Source organism: Aulonocara stuartgranti (assembly GCF_965226115.1).
Source record: "Aulonocara stuartgranti genome assembly, chromosome: 3".
In the NCBI taxonomy this organism is placed as follows: Eukaryota; Metazoa; Chordata; class Actinopteri; order Cichliformes; family Cichlidae; genus Aulonocara; species Aulonocara stuartgranti.
Window position 1 is genome coordinate 15,318,627 of NC_138941.1, and position 17,796 is coordinate 15,336,422.

Genomic DNA, 17,796 nt, shown 5'->3' on the forward strand with positions numbered 1-17,796 from the left:
GTGTGTCATGTGACATGTTCAGTATTGTCACACGTGTCTAGATTGTCCCTGATATCATAACTGCTCAAACACTGATGATTATATTTGAAGAATTATTACTTTTGGAAGCAAAGTTTGAATGGAGCTCTCTGTCTGTGCTGATTTGTCGCCCTCTGGAGGTCAAAGCACAAACTGCATGATGTCACTGTAACCACCACAGTGACAGGAAGTGTTTTTATGACTGAAACACTGAAATGATGCTAACGGCTGTCGTTAGGCTCACTGACAGCAGTGCTGATGTGTTCATGTCAAACACTGGCTCAGGTCAGACTCCTTCATCCTTCTCCAGCGTGAGGCCGCCCTCAGACCCACTGAAGCTCTGACCTTTGACCTCCTGACCCTAACCATTTCAGTCTCATCTTTAAATGCAAATCCATCCAAAATGTAGCCGAGCAAAAGAAGCTGGAAGCTGATCTATGAATGATGTTCATACCAGAGTTTCTGTTTCCAGCTCAGATGTGTTAAACACTGCTGCTGTGCTACATTTGTCATTTCCTGCTTTCACAACCATCCATGTCAAAGCGCTGAAGTCATCTGATCACTTTAATGCAGTAAAACAGGAGCTGTAAGTCTAACATTTATTTACTGTCACCACAAACACACACAGCTGGATTAACATCCAGACAAAGGGCTGAAAAGCTGAGAATCAGCATTTGATTATTATTATTATATTTCCTGTTCATGTGGATGTACTTTTCTATCTGTCAGTGCTGAAGCAGGCGTCACTGATCACATGACTCTGAGGGATGTTTCCAGCACCACGCTGAATCTGAGCCATGAAGGTTTAAGGTATCTGTAAAGGCAAAGCAGGTCTGAGCCTGTGTTAGCAAGCTGTACCTAATAAAGTGGCAGCAAGGACTCAGTCAGTAATGATAAGAGCCAGCAGGGGGCAGCATAGAGAGGTGAGGCGCTGTCAGAGAAGCAGGCTGACATCAGACTGGTCATATTCCATCATCTATACCTGAAATAATCATCAAACACACACAGAGCAGAAACATGTGGAAACATCTGGAGCTCAGTCTCAGTTTGATCCCTCAGAGGTTTACCTCAGTCCTGCTCCTCTGCTTCCTGTTTACAGCGCACACATCATGCTGTGTACTGAGAGTCATGTGGTCAAAGTGAGGCCCTGGTACTCTGACAGAAAGCTAGCACAGTTATCCTAATGTGTGACATCACTTCTAACCAGAGAGCATTCAGCTTTCACAGCAGCCAACATCCTGTCACACTGAGCATGTGCAAACACAGCAGCCAACATCCTGTCACACTGAGCATGTGCAAACACAGCAGCCAACATCCTGTCACACTGAGCATGTGCAAACACCGCTCTCAGCTTCCATCACTCACAAGCTCCACCCTCCACTTAAAAGCCCAGAACAAAACTTGTGACCAACACAGCGCAGACAGAGGTGATGTTCACGCTCTGTTTCTGGGTGGGAAACTCACCTGTGGGTGTGGCTGTTCCTCCCCTACAATCTCTGATGTCACAGCTGCTAAATTAGACTGAAGCCAGACTCAAACAGAAAACATCCTCAAAGACTTAGAGAGAGAGCGCTGCCCTATCTCTGGACCCAAAATATATGTTCCACCACCACGCTGCAATGCATCTTGGGATAGGGTGGGCCCACCTGTGCTTCAAATCCAGGGAGAAGGTGGACATGTTTGTGGGAGGCTAGGATTCTGGATGCCCTTTGCGGCCACACTGTGATGTCATGGACCTCCAGAGGAAGCAGAGGCTGAATTTAAACCTGCTGACTTCATGTGTTCTGCTCTGACAGCTGCCATGTGTCACAGCGTGGATAATAAAGCCATCAAACTTCACTCAGCTCCAATAACACCATCAGTGTTTGATGTCCAGACGATTCATCAGCTTTAACCATGATAGAAGCAGGAAGTTAAGATGAAGATGATAAACCACACTGAGCGACACACTGCGAGCAGGTTCGCAGAGATCTGAGCAAGAGTGAATGAAAAAACTGAGCGAGAGGGGCTGTTATTAAATGAATGAAGTCCTCACCTCCCAGCTTCAGTCAGACTGGTTCACCTGTCCCCACACCAGTCACACCACTGGCTGAGAACATGGATCAGCACTTGCACTTGAGAACATGGATAATGTGACTTGGAGCTCTTTTGGTTCAGAGACAGGAAGCAGTTAGGCAAAGAGAGAAGAACTCAGCCTGTGGGGTTCACTGAAAGATGTCATATAAATCCTCAGCACCATCCACAAGCATTTGCATTATTTGCAAAGAACATGGAGAACATCGGTGTATGAACGCAGCAGTACTCGTCTATATTTGAAAACAACATTTACAGCTACATTTACCAGAGGATCACAGACCCGCGCAGTAAACACAAGAGAGATAAACAGGTTTGTTCTTACAGATTTATGACTTAATGCCAAACTATTCTGATCTCATTTTAAAATGAAACATGTCCATGTAATGACTGCATTAACCTGATGGGCCTGAGGTCAAGTTTAGGATATAATGTTCATTTCGCCAAAAGATATTTCAGATTGGTCGTACCTGATAAGTAGAAAAAGTAAAAATTATCTTTGAATGGTGTTTTTGTGTTTATTTATTTCTAAATGCTTGAACTGGACAAAATGAAAAGGTTTAGCAATGAGTACATGGCAGGCACAGCTCAGGTTTGAAAGTCTGAGAGGCTGAGACAGATTGTGCACAGAGGGTTAGTGGATATATTGGCAAGAGGAGGATGAAGGTGGAGCTACCATCATCACCATGTCGCCATATGAGGGCAGTGGGTCTCAGGAGGTTCATAAAAACAATTGTGGGAACACTCACTGTCTTACTTTTCTGGAGGTCATTTAATACTTTAAGTTCAACATTTTCCAACCTGATATTGTAACAACATCAGAAATGAGTCATTCTGTTATGCTGCTGTATCATCGATTGATATAAATTCATGTTTCTGTAGCTAATCCAAAAAAATCATTGTTGTCTTCATACATTGACAATAATTCTTTACTCCTAAAGCTTCAAACGAGCAGGTTCATATCTCAGTATTTCACCAACAACTGAGGACACTAGAGTGTCATTCCTCAGTGCAACACAATGCAGTTCCTACAGTTTAACAGCATTTGACACATTTCTCTATATAAAAATGTTTCAGGCTAAAAAGTCCATAAATGTTGACACTAGATCATATTTTCTACTCTCATGTGCACTGGAGTGGGTTGGTGATCAGTCTGTGAGGTGCTATCTAATGATCTACCAACCAAGTTAATAATCCTGTCATAAGATTTGGTTCCATCAATGACAGAAATGGATGAACCAGTGTTGATGTTTGGTTTCAGACTGATGGCACAATGATTGTGACCATGGATGCCGACTTTGGTCTTGGAAGAAAAAGAAGAAGTATTATTGAGCGCTTTCATGGAAATATCATGTTTGTAAGAGACAAAGATGTAGAGGAATATCTGCAGTCTCATCCTGATAGCTCCAAACCAGCTGAGCTGAGGAAATGTTGAAGGAAATTTCATGTCACTGCTCCATCACTAGTGAGGTGTTCTCCTAAATAAGTCATAGTTTTAAATGGATTGGTTATGTAAGAGACAACATTTGAAGTATTTGTGATGGAAACAGATGTTTTTGAATGTGCAGATGTTGAGTGCCCCCCCCCCCCCCCCCCGTACACACACACGCCCCTATTTTTTATTTTATTTTAAAGATAATTTCTGTCATGTTAAAGTTATTATGGCTGATTGAGGACTACTATTTCCTTTTGTAATTAGGATTGTAGCAACTTTAAAGCTGGAAATTTACTTCAGTCACAAAACCAGCCAAAAAGACAGGATGTAACTGGTGTAACTGGTGTAACTGGTGTATTTGGAGCCTCCTGTCGTCATGAAATTCCCTTTATGTTTTTGAACATGATTCATGGAGAACGCTGAGTTGTTAATCAATGCTTACGTCATTAACCTACAGTCAACAATGTCACCAAATGTTTCCCAAAAACATTATTTCTCTTATCGACTCGAAACCATTGAGATGATCTTTTTTTTAAACAGGAGAGCAGATCCAACGTATGTCATCAGTGAGCTGGTGAAAAGATACCAGGACAAGAACATCAAGCTGAATTTCATATACGACACCGTGTGTGTGCCGTCCTCACATATACATGTGAGTATTTTCTTTTGCTATATGACACAAGAACAACATTTCCTGTTTATAAAACACTGTTTGGTGTTTATCAGACAAATGGAGGAGGAACACCTCGAGGTATTTCCCTGGCTGTCCATGTTTATGGACATAAACTGCAGTGCCAGCTATGATTTATTGGTCAATGTACACAAACTGACACACATGTCATCCTAAGCACATGCACACACTATTCAGTCCATACTTTGATAAACTCTTGTACAGTAAACAGTAAATATGTGTTAATCAGAAATCTTTTAGAGCACACGACGGCTTCCTGGGTTTGGGCTGAACGATGGAGAAGGCATGGAGAGGTTCTGCTCCTTCCTCAGAAGATCTGCAGGAGTCACAAAGAGATGACTCCATCAGATCGACTGGACCTTCTGACTGATGCATTATTGCATTATGGGAGGAGGAAGTCATCGGATCTAGGTACACATGTTTCTGTATTAGTAGTTAAAATGACTCGTTTACATTCAAACTGAGAGAGCTGACAGTTCCTACTGATAGAAGTGCAGCTCCTTCAGAGATGGGACAAAGAGGAGAAGGTCACAAGTCTGCTGAGGAGGAGATTTCTGCCATCCTGAAAGAGTCCCCGAGAAACCCGACTTTAATGGAACGTATGCTTGTAGTCGCAAGTGAATCTTTTCTCTTCCATGTTTGTCCAGGTGACTATTTCAGAACAAGACATCCAACAGTGGATGGAAAGAGAGACAGAAGCTGACAAACATGCACTTTTGAAAACGAGACCCAAAGGTTTGTTGATTTTGCCTGATTTGTTTCTTATTGGGTACTCAGGAAGCTGACAGTGGCTACTTCCTGTCTTTAGATTCTGTTCCCAGATGGAAGAGGAAGTATGTCATGAAACTGGTCGGGCATTGCACAGCTACAAGCATTTCACCTCATGTCATACTGTGTATGGTTTTGTGTGTGTGATAAATACAATTTGAACTTGAATTTGAAACTGGTTCAATTCAACCAGCTCAGGTAGGATTGAATTAAACTATATTTAGTGTTTTGTTGATATTCCAATCGTAAGAGTTCAAATGTTAGCAAACATAAAGGTTAACAGTTGTGCTTAGTTATGTCGACTATATGATGGGAAAACCTTGCTGTCAGTTTTACATGTGCGTTTTTAAATGTAGATCCCTGAATCACGAGTCACCCACTGCAGACCAAACACAGGAAGTTAACGTGTTAATGTTACCATTTCCAATTACGGTGCCATTCATCTAATCTGGAAATGTTTGTTTTGGGGCGGTGTTGATCTTCCTATTGTGTTTAGGCCAGAGAGTTCTCTTCAAACTACTGACAGACACGCCCACATTACAAGCAGATGGTGTGAGTCTGATTTGATTTTCCAGTCAACGCTGAGAGACTGCGAGCAAGAAATGAAGCAAGGAAGAAGGATCGCTCTACTCAATCTCAAGCACTTTTTCATTGTCACAGAGGGAAACATTGTATTTTCTGCGTCACTTCCTCACAGAAAGGATATTTGTACCCATTCTGCAGGTAAACTGTTGATGGGACAATAAACAAATTTCACTTTGCAAAATGTTCTGCAGGGAGGTTGTGGTTGCTTCTTTCGACTACCATGACCTGGATGACTGAGAACCTACGCAGACACGTTCTCAGGGAAGGGCTCCACACTTATTGTACTGATTTAACTGAGCTTATTGTCATCAAGCAAAGTTTGCTTTAATGTGTCTCTATTGACAACACAAAGAATTTTTGTCACTAGTTATAAAATGTAGAAATCTTCAAATATATCTGAAGTGCTTGGTGTAAATTCAATGATTCAAGCTCCAGTTGGTTGTCATCTTCATTGAAAAATAAATATGAATAAATGATTATAATATATAATAAATAATATCATGTGTTGTTGGTGTTTTCTGTAAATGTCTTTTTGAATGTAAATGCTTTGTTTGAGACAGACAGGGAGTCGCTATAAAGCTGTCCAATCAAATCCACGTCTGTAACAGAGACTGAAGAAGATTGTAACAGAGTCCAACAGTCTGCAGTGGCCACCACAGTCCACCGTCTTCACATCACAATTTCAACATGTCTGTGAAGTCTCCTTGCCCTTGGGCTCATGCCTCGATGAACAAGTAGGTAGAGTTCAAATGTGGGTTTTCAGTGAATGTATAAGTGCAATTTACTGTTACTGCTGCTGTTTGTGTTTTGTCAGGTTTGTTTCATTAACATTTCTCAGACAGAAGAAGGTGATATTCCAACAGAGCTGAAAAGGAGAGCCGTTGATTCCTTACATTTGAAGAGCAGAGCAGCTGAAGAGAATCTGTGACTCCAACGTGAGATGGACCCTGTGATTCATCACCTCCACCAGCAACACACTGACCTGCATTCATCCATAGATGCCACTCAGGACCCTGGTTCCACAGCTGTTCTTGTTCACAGCTGCGTCCAGTTAGAGAGGAAACTGTATAATGCAATGATGATGTTCCAGCGTCATGTTATTGCTCCTCCTCCGCATGCTTACCTGCCACAGTTTAACTCCGCCTCTCAGACAGTCATGTCACCTGATCTGCACGTTTTGCTGTACGATGACGTCATCTTGATGTTGACGAGGAGAAAAACTAGTTTTGTCCTGCAGATGGCGATCTTGCACCGTGTTCAGAGAGCCGACACTTTGATGATGATGCTCTACTCAGCTTACTTTTAGCCTGGGTTGGACTCTATATGAGCAGCTTCCACTCTGGTTTCAGTGTTAAATACACTTGTTTGATTTCACTTGTAAAAGCTGAAAAATAAATATTTTATTGCAAAAATATTTGTTGGTACATTTTCTGAGAGTCAAATATCTTGTTTGATTTGAGGAATGAACTGTTAAGGTGGAAAAAATGAATCAGGTTAAAATAGTGGTGCTTTAAATCACTGCAGATGTATAATGTAATTTAACATGTTGATAATGGTTGTAGTGGGCTTGTAATGTAAATGTGGTCTGATTAAATGTGACATTAATGGTGATGCTGCATAAACCTGATAAAACAGTTCTATTAGTGGGTCTGTGTGATCAGCATCAGTGGGTGAAGGTGAGGCCGTGACTAGTAGAACGTCATGTTGGTGTTTAACAACACATGAGCCAACATCAGACTCCGAGCGCTACGATGCTCAAGATCAGAAGATCCAGTGTGACATCATTGTTACCTGGCAACAGCAGCCCTCAGCCCATCTGACTTTATTGGAGGATATTTACACCAGCAACACTGTTTAGTTTGATATGACGGATTAACAACATGCTGTGATATCCAGTTCATCTGTAATAGATACTGGATCTAATCAGTCAGCAGATATTTGATCACCTTATTTATAACTACACTAGAAACAAACACAACTGTGTTGGTGATTCATGCAAACTTGCATATCAGCCTTTTAAGGTTTTGTAGTATTGAGAACAAAGAGGTTGTGTTAGGGCTGAAAAGCCCGACTTGTTCTCCTCTGCAGGTCATCAAATGCACCACAGAAGTTTGTATTTGCAGAAGCCTGTATATGTTTGATGGCTTTATTATTCTCTGTTCAAAGACAATAAATGTGGAAAATGTCTCATGTAGTATCAGCTTCATTTAAAAATGACTGCAAACATTTAGAGAACATGTGCTGCTGTTTGTCCTACATGTCCAACACTGAACTAACCCTGAAAACGTGATGGCAGGTGTCAGATTGGAGTTCACATGAAATATCGGCTGCATGAAGACTGGAAAATATAGATGATAAAAATATGCAGCCAAACATTTGTGGACATGGATAAACTATCTGATCCAAAAAGCAGGAAGTGACACAGCTAGAAAATGAAAGTGTGTAACAGCTGAAGTCAAATGTAATGCAGAGTTGAATCTGCACTTGGATCCATCTGTGAAAGGTCCACATGTAGGGATCACATGAGTCCTGATGTTTGTCAGTCCAGCTTGAAAACTCCATCTACTGTGGGCTACATATACTGGGCTGGTAGCTCCATAGTGCTGGAAAGAAACTATTCAATGTGCATATTTAAAATCAGAGGCTCTTCTAACACAGGAGCCATGTTGAGTTTAGATTCCAGCCGACCACCGGCAGTCTGAAATGGAAAGAAGCCCATTGACAGCGAGCAGGTCTAAACAGGAATGGAACGCATCCATGGATAATACACCACTTTATTTGAAGACATCTGTAGCACTGCCTCAGTTCTGGATGTTTCCACAGACTCCTCTGGCCTCTGTGCACCTAAAGAAAAGGTCAAAGGTCAGCAGCACATGTAGTTGGGATAAGTTTTCATTTACAAACAACAGTCGCACTGTGACAAAGTGGAGGAGCAGTTGCAATGCTCTCCATTTGTCCCATATGTGTTTACCTTTTCTTGCACATTGTACACATTATTCTGTTTCTATGTATTTAAATGAACTTTGTCTGTGTGTGTTTCAGGTCCTGCACTCTAAGACTGAATGAACCAGCATTGCAGCCATGGGTCACTGTGAGCATCACAGGGAAGGTTGAAGCCGCCCACTGCACCTGTATGGCCGGAGTCGCAGAGACCTGCAGCCATGTCACTGCTCTTCTGTTTAAAGTAGAAGCAACAGTGTTGATCTGTGGCACAAGGGCTGTTACAGATGAACCTGCATACTGGGTTTTGCTGGGTAATATGACCAAGATACAGCCAGAGGTTGGCCATAAGATGGACTTCTCCTCTTCAGCTGCCCAAAAAAAGGCTCTTGATCAAAACATAAACAGACCATCCGTAGTGACAGGTAAAAGGAGCCTTCCTCAAAACAGAAAAATCCCACCTGCTACTGTGGAGGAGTTGTCACTGCTATTGGATACTTTGCTGGAACACAGTAAAGCTGTGGGTTGTGGGAATGACCCATAATGTTTTATCTAAGGGTCTAGATTTATGCCTGTAGTGCACTGCCGTGTAAATAATTTGCATTTACTGAATATCTACTGACTGAGTCCCACTGTTCAAAAGTTGAATAAAGAAACAAACTAATTTTTGCCTCTTTTTTTTTTTATTAAAACCACCTTATAGAACATCACATCAGTTCCAATGTAGAATCCATGTCATTTATAGTTTACAAATGACAAAATGTTTACACAAAATCATGAGTGTTTACATGATATCACCCACTACTAACATTACTTTATTTACTGTATCTTTTGAAAAAATACAGCAATTTTAACAGCACAAGACTTGAGAATATTTAACAGGAGCAGGTTTCATTCTTCCCTGGTTTTACTACCACACTGTTCACCAAAACGCAGCAAACCTTCACCATCTTATCCAGGAGGGTCACCTCTTCACCCTCACATGGAAGAAGTAATCTGATTGGCATGGTGGTTGTTTGAAGCAGGTCCCTTGTGTTGCGCTGGAACTCAGTCATGATGTGTTTCATCCATTTTATCGGCTGGTTTGCTGCAATAATGCCAAATAATTAGCAACTCTATAAATAGAAGGTAGTTCTGCAAAATCACTCAGTAGGATGTTTGTTCTAATTTGCTATGAGCTCAGAGCGCATAGAAAATAAAACTAATAGGCTATAAAGATATGAACATATTTAGAACTTACCGGAATGAAAATGTCTGGAGCACCAACAGATATTTGGAGATGGAAGAGAACTGCACGTCAGCTCGTCTCACAGCTGCTCTCCAGGCTGGACGCCTTCGTTTGGTAACATCGATACACGAGCTGCCTCATGTTGCTTCCAGGTTGGGAAAGAATGAAAAGATAAACCCTTTTCAAGCTTATTCTCTTGCCGGTCGTGTGATCGAACATTGCAGCCGACCACACGAACCATGGCTGTTGTGTGTGCCTTCGCTCCCTTTTCACTTGCGCTAGACCCCCAAAATGGCAGATCGGGCCAAAATCCTTTCCACGCCCACCCCCGTGACATCACGCTCCAAAGCCCTATAGTATTTTTTTCATATTAATGTAATTTTTCATCTAATTGAATACAATCTATTTGTGTATGATTGTCAGACCAAAGAGGGAGAGAGGGAGAGAGGAAAGAGAGGAACGTGAGGAGAAGCACAAGGTCAGGAAGAAGCAGGTAAGCAAACAGACAGGGAGCAGTGACAGGCACAACAGAAACTGTTAAACTGACAAAGAAAAAAAAAACCTGATTTTACTCACAATCTGGAAGTTGTGTCCTCCCTATATTAAAGCTGCTGTACAGAATCTGCAAAACAAACTGGGTTGAAACATTTTTGACCCTCTTTAACAACATTCCAACATAACATGATCAGTGATCGGGGAGATTAAAATTAATGATATATTTTTATGTGGTTCAGCCACAACTCTACTAAAACCTCAGCCAGTAATAGGTAGGCCAACTTTTGGACCGTCCAGTTGTCTGTATGACTGCCGCAGTACGTGCACCACATTTGCACACTATCAGAAAGCGCCAAACAGCCCTGGTGGAGTGAGGAGCTGTAAAGAGAAGCAGAAGCTCTGTTTCTAAAAATGTTTTAAGCTTATTTCAAAGATTCTGTACTGCAGCTTTAAATGTTTTCCAAAAGCACACAGACACTTATCAGTGTTTCTCACACTTTTTACAGTGTGGACCACCTGATAAAAATGTCAAGCTCTCCTAAGGATCACTATGAAAGCATGAAACTCATAAATCTTACAACACAAAATTTGTATTATTAAATTAGTAAAATTAGCATCTGCAGTAAAGATTTTTTCATACATTGTATACATTCTACCACAGGCAAAGTTGCCTCCATTTTTATATATATTTTTTAAATATTTTGTAATATTTTATTTGTAATAATTTATTCTGTTTCGGGAGTGTTTTTTATGCATCTGTATTATATTATACACACACATTAAAAGTGAATCTCTGTCTAAAAATGCACTCAGTTTACTTTTTACTCACTATGAGCATCATTCATTATTCTCCCCCAGTAATTAAGGTTAGGATATGTATTTCTTTTATTCTAATTCATTCTTCTTTAGCAGCATTTAAATAACCTTTATCAGATTTGATGGTTTTGTTACAGACTTTTCAAAAATAGTGTTTTGCTTTTCTTTCACAAATGTTGGGATTGAATTGTGTTAAAATGTACAAAACAGTGATGTCATGTTTTGTGACGAGGACCCAGGCACAGAGAGACTTGATGAATTTAAGAATCTTATGATTTAATAAAGAAATTTGCAGACTTGCACAGAGATGGTAAAATTATGATGACTGATAACGGAGACGAAGACAACAGACGATGAGGACAGGGAGGAACAGGGGTTTAAATGCACCAAGGAGACAGTCAGAGAGAACTCGGGACAACTGGAGGCATTTAGGGATGCAGGGACTGACAGAGATGGGGAAGAAGTCTCATCGTGACAAGTAAAGTTTATCTTGCCTGGCTGGGCAGCTCTCCTGGTGGTCAGCACCCCCAAAGCTCTGATCCTAGAATTGCCCCTGTTTCAACTACTTATTGTTTCAAACTTAACTATCTAATAAAATGAACTTAAATGCGAGAGTTGCCTATGACGGCAGCTGCAATCATTGTAGAACTCCACAAACATCACGTGTTGTTTTCCACATGTAAGATCAGCAAACATACAGAAACTTCCTGTTGCCACACACGGCCTCTAAAATCTCTTCGACGCTTTCTGACTGAAGTCCACTCTCTGTGTCAGATCCACAGGAAACAACAAGATCTTATTAACATGGTTTTCAATGTGTCTCCTTACAAAAAGTCCAACCAATGAACAAATGTGTATATTTGTGGAGGCCGAACAAAAGCATGACACATTTCTCTGTTTCTATAAACTGGAGTCAAACACAAATATGAAGAGTTTCACTGACAGACTCCAAAATGCCCCCACAGTGGATCAAAGGGAAATCCTACAGTGTGGCCAGAGACTCTTAATGGCTCCAACATCAACACATCCACAATGTTGGATCCAGTTCTGCCTCACAGAGTTACTAAGACACACCCTCTGCCAGCATCACAACAGCTCCACCTGCTTCACCTGCCTCCTCAGCATCTGTACACCTGAAGAGAAAAGAAAGGCTCCAACAGCTCAAATCTACAAAGGATTCATGAAGTTTCATCCAACAATAACATGTTTGCCTTCCACAGTGTGCTGTTAGACACCACTGTACCTCTGCCATTTCAAAAAGAGCAGCTTGGGAACATTTTGGCTCCAAACACTTTGTGTTTAAGTTCTTTGTTTTCTTTGTGAAGCCGACAACATCTGGAGCTTTTTGACCCATATAAACATCATTTTGTTCTTTAGATGACAGCAGATAGTGATTGATTATTCAGTCCCAATCAAACCAATAAAGACAAAAATGCTGATTTTACAGGAACTTTGTTGGAGAAGCTGTAAAGACATGAAACTGATGGAGATCCCAAACCAGTTGATAGTGCCGGTTATTCCAAATAAAGCTGTTTTCCATTTGAGATGAAATGACTTTCTGTCCTGATATATAATAAAGATGTTGTTGTTTTTGAGCTCCTGTATTAAAAGTAGTTTAAAGTCAGCTTGAGTTTGATGTCTTTATGTCAAAGCTGCTCATGATGTTGAGCTGCTGATGGAATAAAAACAGTGAAAAATCTCCTCAATATAAAAGCATGTAGTCCAGACTTAAATGTAGCCTGTTGTTAGCTGAGGTCCACACACAGTGTTTGACAGTGTAAAGTGTGTGAAAGGGCTGCTGGTGGAGCTCACTAGGATGAGCAGGTGACCATGTGCCACGAGGTGGAGAGCAGCTGGCCTGGTTTGATTCTGACCCGGGCCACGTCCCCTTTCTCTCTCCCTCTGCTTTGCTGTCACTTATCTTCACTGCTCTGTCCAATAAAGCTGAAAAAGGCCCCAAATCAAAGAAATCTGCTGCAGCCTCTGAAATGTCTTCTGTTTCCTTCCCGATGGCTTTTTCACCGTCAGCCCATCAGACAGTCCAGCAGCATTTATGATGATGTCATGATTTTGAAGAGACTGCTATGGTGGCCTCCCATGACCCCCAGCCTCATCACAGCTGAGATGCAGACATTTGAAACCATTCAGCACACAACTGAATAATAGTACAACACAACAATCTGTGTACAGACACACACTGACCTTTCATATAGTCAAAGGAGTCAATCAAACACAGCTAGTTGAGTCATTTCTTGTGTGAGTCTAAAGTGAATCTAGTATTTGAAAGTCCACTTCCTGTATTTGTTGTTGAAGACTTCTTCAGCTTCTTCTCAAGGACATCAGCTGCTGGTTTGGCAGCAGAGGCAGTTAAGAAGCTTCCTGAAAAACACTGAACAGTGAGTTCACTGTGGCATATGACAAATTCAGCTTTCTATGTGCAAATGTGTCTGTGACTCCTTGGCTGCTCACTTCATGCACTTCTGTCTTTGTGACAGTCCAATGACACCACAGCTGTTTCCACCCCATGTTTCTCAGGACTGGACACCTTTAAACATGTCAAGGATCAAACAGCCGTCCAGCTAAACATACATGAAACTATCAAAGCTGAGAATCATTCCAATAACATCGAATGGTTCATATATATAGACACAGGACTACAAGGAAATGGCTCTCAGCATCTGGCTGTGGTAACAAATGTCCCTGTTTTGTGTTCAAATTGTGTGCATGTTTTAGACGTGTGTCACATGTAGAAACACAAAAATCCCACAATGACACAAAGATGTGTTTGACACAACTGTGCAGCTGTAAGTTGTTTCTAATGATTCATTGAAGCTCTTCTAACATTCTGGAGACGATCAGTACATGAATCTGTTCAAAGCGACAACAATTTGACTTCAATGTGAACGTTTGCCATTAAATAACCTTCTTCATCCAGCTGACAGCATCTTCATCCTATGATGTTAACAGTTCCTCCTGTTGATGACAAACCTCTGACAGGATCTGCTTGAGGAGCTTTTTCATGTGAAGCTCTCTGAGCTCAGGGCTAAGCTGCTGTGTTTCATCTTTAAGAGCTGCTGCCTCCTCGCCGGCCTTGTTCTCATGTTCTTCTCCTAATGACACCATTTCTGCTTCATATCTTTCACTGGGCCTACAAACAGATGAAATATGAAAAGACAACAAAGACAAACACAGCACATACAGAGAAATGTAGACAGGATGTGCACCCAGTGCAGTAAATGTTCTCAATATCAGCTCTTTAGAAAATGATCGTGATGAACATGAAGCTAGCATCAAATGAGAAACACAGCTTCTTTGTTTCATGTACAATAACAATAAATGAAGAGCTAATAAAGAGCTATTCTATTGTAAAATGCTGAGATGATTATTACACAGAACCCAGCGGCTCACCAAAAGCCTGCCAAGCTATATGTGGAAAGAAACCATGAGTTAGGACAAGCTGATGGGATAAAATGTGAGCACAACTCCTCCGGTTTCATGTGCAAAAAAATGATTGTGCTAGCTTACGTGGTCGGAGTTTGTGGAGCAGGGAAATTATTTTACCGCTATTGTTAAATAATTGTCATCAGTACTATTGCATTAAGAATATAATCTGTAGTTTATATTGCATTTAGAGGTTTAAACAGTGTCTCTCTCAGAAAGACTAAGTTGCAGGCTGACAGGAAGTTGCAGAAAGTTTGCAGAAGTGAAAGCAAAGTCTAAGTTATTCTGAGGAGCAGGCCAGACGAGGCCATTTGAATCACTAGGTTATTTAAAATGATCATTGCTTTAACAAAGTAACAGATAGCTTTAAGAAGGCCTTAAGATGCTTATGCACACAGTTATTATATTTAGTAGAGGTTCTTGATTAAAACATTTATTTAGTAGAAGACATACACATAGTCTCAGTGAGCCTCCGTTCTGGTGAAAGGTCAGAAGTGCAACAGGTGACACAGAGAGCATGTGAGGTCAACACACACACACACACATTAGTTAGATTTATTTAGAGAAGAGGTTACTCATGTCTGGCTGTAACTGCAAAAGTGTCTCGGTAAAAGAGGAACCGTTCCTTGTTGTCTCGGCAAGAAAGAGGAACAAGACAAGAACTGAAAGGTAGACAGGAAGGGCCAGCCATGAAAATAGAAGATGATCTTCTGGGGTAAAAGCCAGAAGATCATCTTGTATAAATCTATGTATAAAATGTATCTGTGACGCATGAAGGGGCGTCAGTAAATCAAACCCTGATGCTATAAAATATCTGTTCATGCTTTGATTAAGTCGAGGACTACTGGCTGTCTGCGTACAGAGTGTCTTCCCACACGTGTGTTCATTAAAATCATTGTTTGACCAAGACCTTCTGGACCATGGGTGGTTTGTACTCTCCCTCCTCAATTGTGAACCTTAACATTTGGGGGCTTCGTCCGGTGGTTGAGGAGGGAGGATTGGAGGTGTAGACGGTGATGTATGGTCCGTTGTGGTCAGACAGGCAGGCGTGACCCGGCAACCAAACTGAGGGGACAGGCGCCTTTAAAAAGAGGTAGGCACAGGCCTGTTGATTTTATCCGAAGTGTGCTGAATTGGATGATAAAATTAAATGTCTATTCAGTAAAAGTTGCCGGTAAATGTCTGCTTTGATTTTGATGAGAATCTCATGACAGTACTGAGGATTTAAAAGCAGTTGGACTGCTGGTAATGATTGAATGCGGTTGGACCGCTAAAAGGATTTAATACGGTTAGGACCGTGGTAAGCAGTTGGACTGCTCAATGATTTTACTATCTTAGGGAATTTGGTTATTTTTTGGTTATAAGGTTGGACCTGCTTCAGTCTTACACTTTGTTGGGTGTTTTACTGTTGTTCCAAAGTATTATAAATTATTTTAGAACGGAACCGAGGGGGTTCTAGGAAGCGCAGAGCCCGGAGGTTACGCTCCCTCCTTGTCGTGGACGCGCGACATTGACCTGTCGGCGAACAGGGTTAGTTCAGTTTGGCTTAACTGTGGGGTACAGGGCATCCTGGAATTAAGCTAGGAGTTAGAGTCTCCTTACCGTTTGGAACGGTATCTGCGCTTTTTTGGGCAGCAAAGGTTGGACCTTGGGTGTTGGACACTTTTAAATTGAGTTAGGGACTTTAGAGATGAGGCCAGAAACTGTTGGACAGATACTGGTGAATTGGTCGCAAAAAACTCAGGGAGTTCATCCGCTGGGCGGTTATTTTAAATTTGTCTAAATTGTGTAGGCGCTAAAGCTGACAGATCTGACAGTGGTTGTAAATATAAGACGTCGTTGTAATATAGAATAAGAAAATTTGGTGTGAGAGATCTCTGTGTGTCGAGTCAGTAATGCACTGACTGCCTGCTGCTATTTTTAGACGGTGTGTGTGAGTGTGAAAATGCAAATGAGTAAGCAGTGAACTGTTTAGGCCACAGTTGGTTTTACAAATACTGCTGCAAACATTGTTGAGTGTGTGTTTAAAATGCCATTTATGTTTATTAGAGGACTATAAATAAAGTTTTGAGTTGCCGTAGTGGATGTATAGTAATTGACTGAGTTTGGATGTAGATATATAAATATATTGAGTGCACTGTATATACTTAAGACTAACACATTACTTTCAGTAGTAACTTTTCTCCAGCATTAGTTGCTGGTGTGTTTTATTTTTAATTTCTTGTGTGTGCGGTGAGAATTAATGGAGGTTTCAATTTTTTGTTTGTTTTTGTTTACTTGCTCTTTTTGATCATGACAAGCATGTCTAAAATACTCTTAGAAAAGTGTGTTTTGAGTTATATTCCTCAACTCTAGTCACACTTTAAGTGTGAATGCGGTGACTAGAAGGTTTTGAATGATGAATAAAGGTGTGAGAGGTATTTCTTTGGTGATTTAAAGTAGGATGTTTTAAAGTTTGAAAGTGTTTTTAATTTAAGAGATGCATGAGTGATGTTATAAGAGTTTAGTTTATTTAAAAGGTGTGTGTGAGAGGATTATGAAATCATTGTGTGAATGATGCTACATTTTAGATCAAAAGTTAGTAGAATTACAGAGGGTTTGTAGATTGTAAATACAAAATAAGTTTGATTAGCCTGGAGAAACAGCAAAGCAGCTTGAGCTGCTCTGAGCAGCTGCGTGCTGTGTGTGTGTAACAGGAAATGGTGTGGGTGACAGGAAGTTTGCATGCCCATATAAGGTGACGAGTGAGCACCCAGAGAGAGAAACAGATGAGCTAAACTCTAGGCAGATTAAGTATGGAGGTTTTGAGAAAAGAAATGAAAAGGATATTAATTGTATGTTTTAGTGTGTCAACACAGATTACAGATAAATAAAGGTGGACTTCTCTCAACCTGGAATTTTGAGTACGGCGCCAAAACCACTAGAGTAGCATAATTGGGAGAAAACAGGCCAGATTTTGGCTTAAAATTTTACAGCTTGACCTCGCACTTGTCCCCATCCTGAGAAGAAGCTCAAAGGACAGTTAATCTCCTGATGAAGACCGACAGAACATCGTGGACTTCAAGAATTAACAGCAGCCAAAAGACAGTGCAACTGAAACCACACTGACGACACCAGCAGCAGCATGTAAGGAACCACGAGGTGGAAACATGTACTGTAAATTACAGGCTGGGCAGTTGAACAGTGGGATAATGAACGGTGGTAAAGCACTGGACATTGATTGTCAGATTTGCCATGCTTGGAGTAATCTTGAAAGAGATGACTGAGAGGATCAACAGAAAAGAAGAAACCACGTGATGAAACATG

At 41.0% G+C, this 17,796-nt stretch overlaps 2 protein-coding genes across 2 annotated transcripts in view; one reads left to right on the top strand and one right to left on the bottom strand.

Moving 5' to 3' along the window:
- LOC309702569 (uncharacterized protein) overlaps positions 1–17,796 on the top strand; it is a 1,256,944-nt gene that overhangs the window by 1,020,867 nt on the left and 218,281 nt on the right.
- The window catches only part of LOC309702615 (uncharacterized protein), a 98,266-nt gene that overhangs the window by 21,855 nt on the left and 58,615 nt on the right, over positions 1–17,796 (bottom strand). The window lies entirely within an intron of this gene.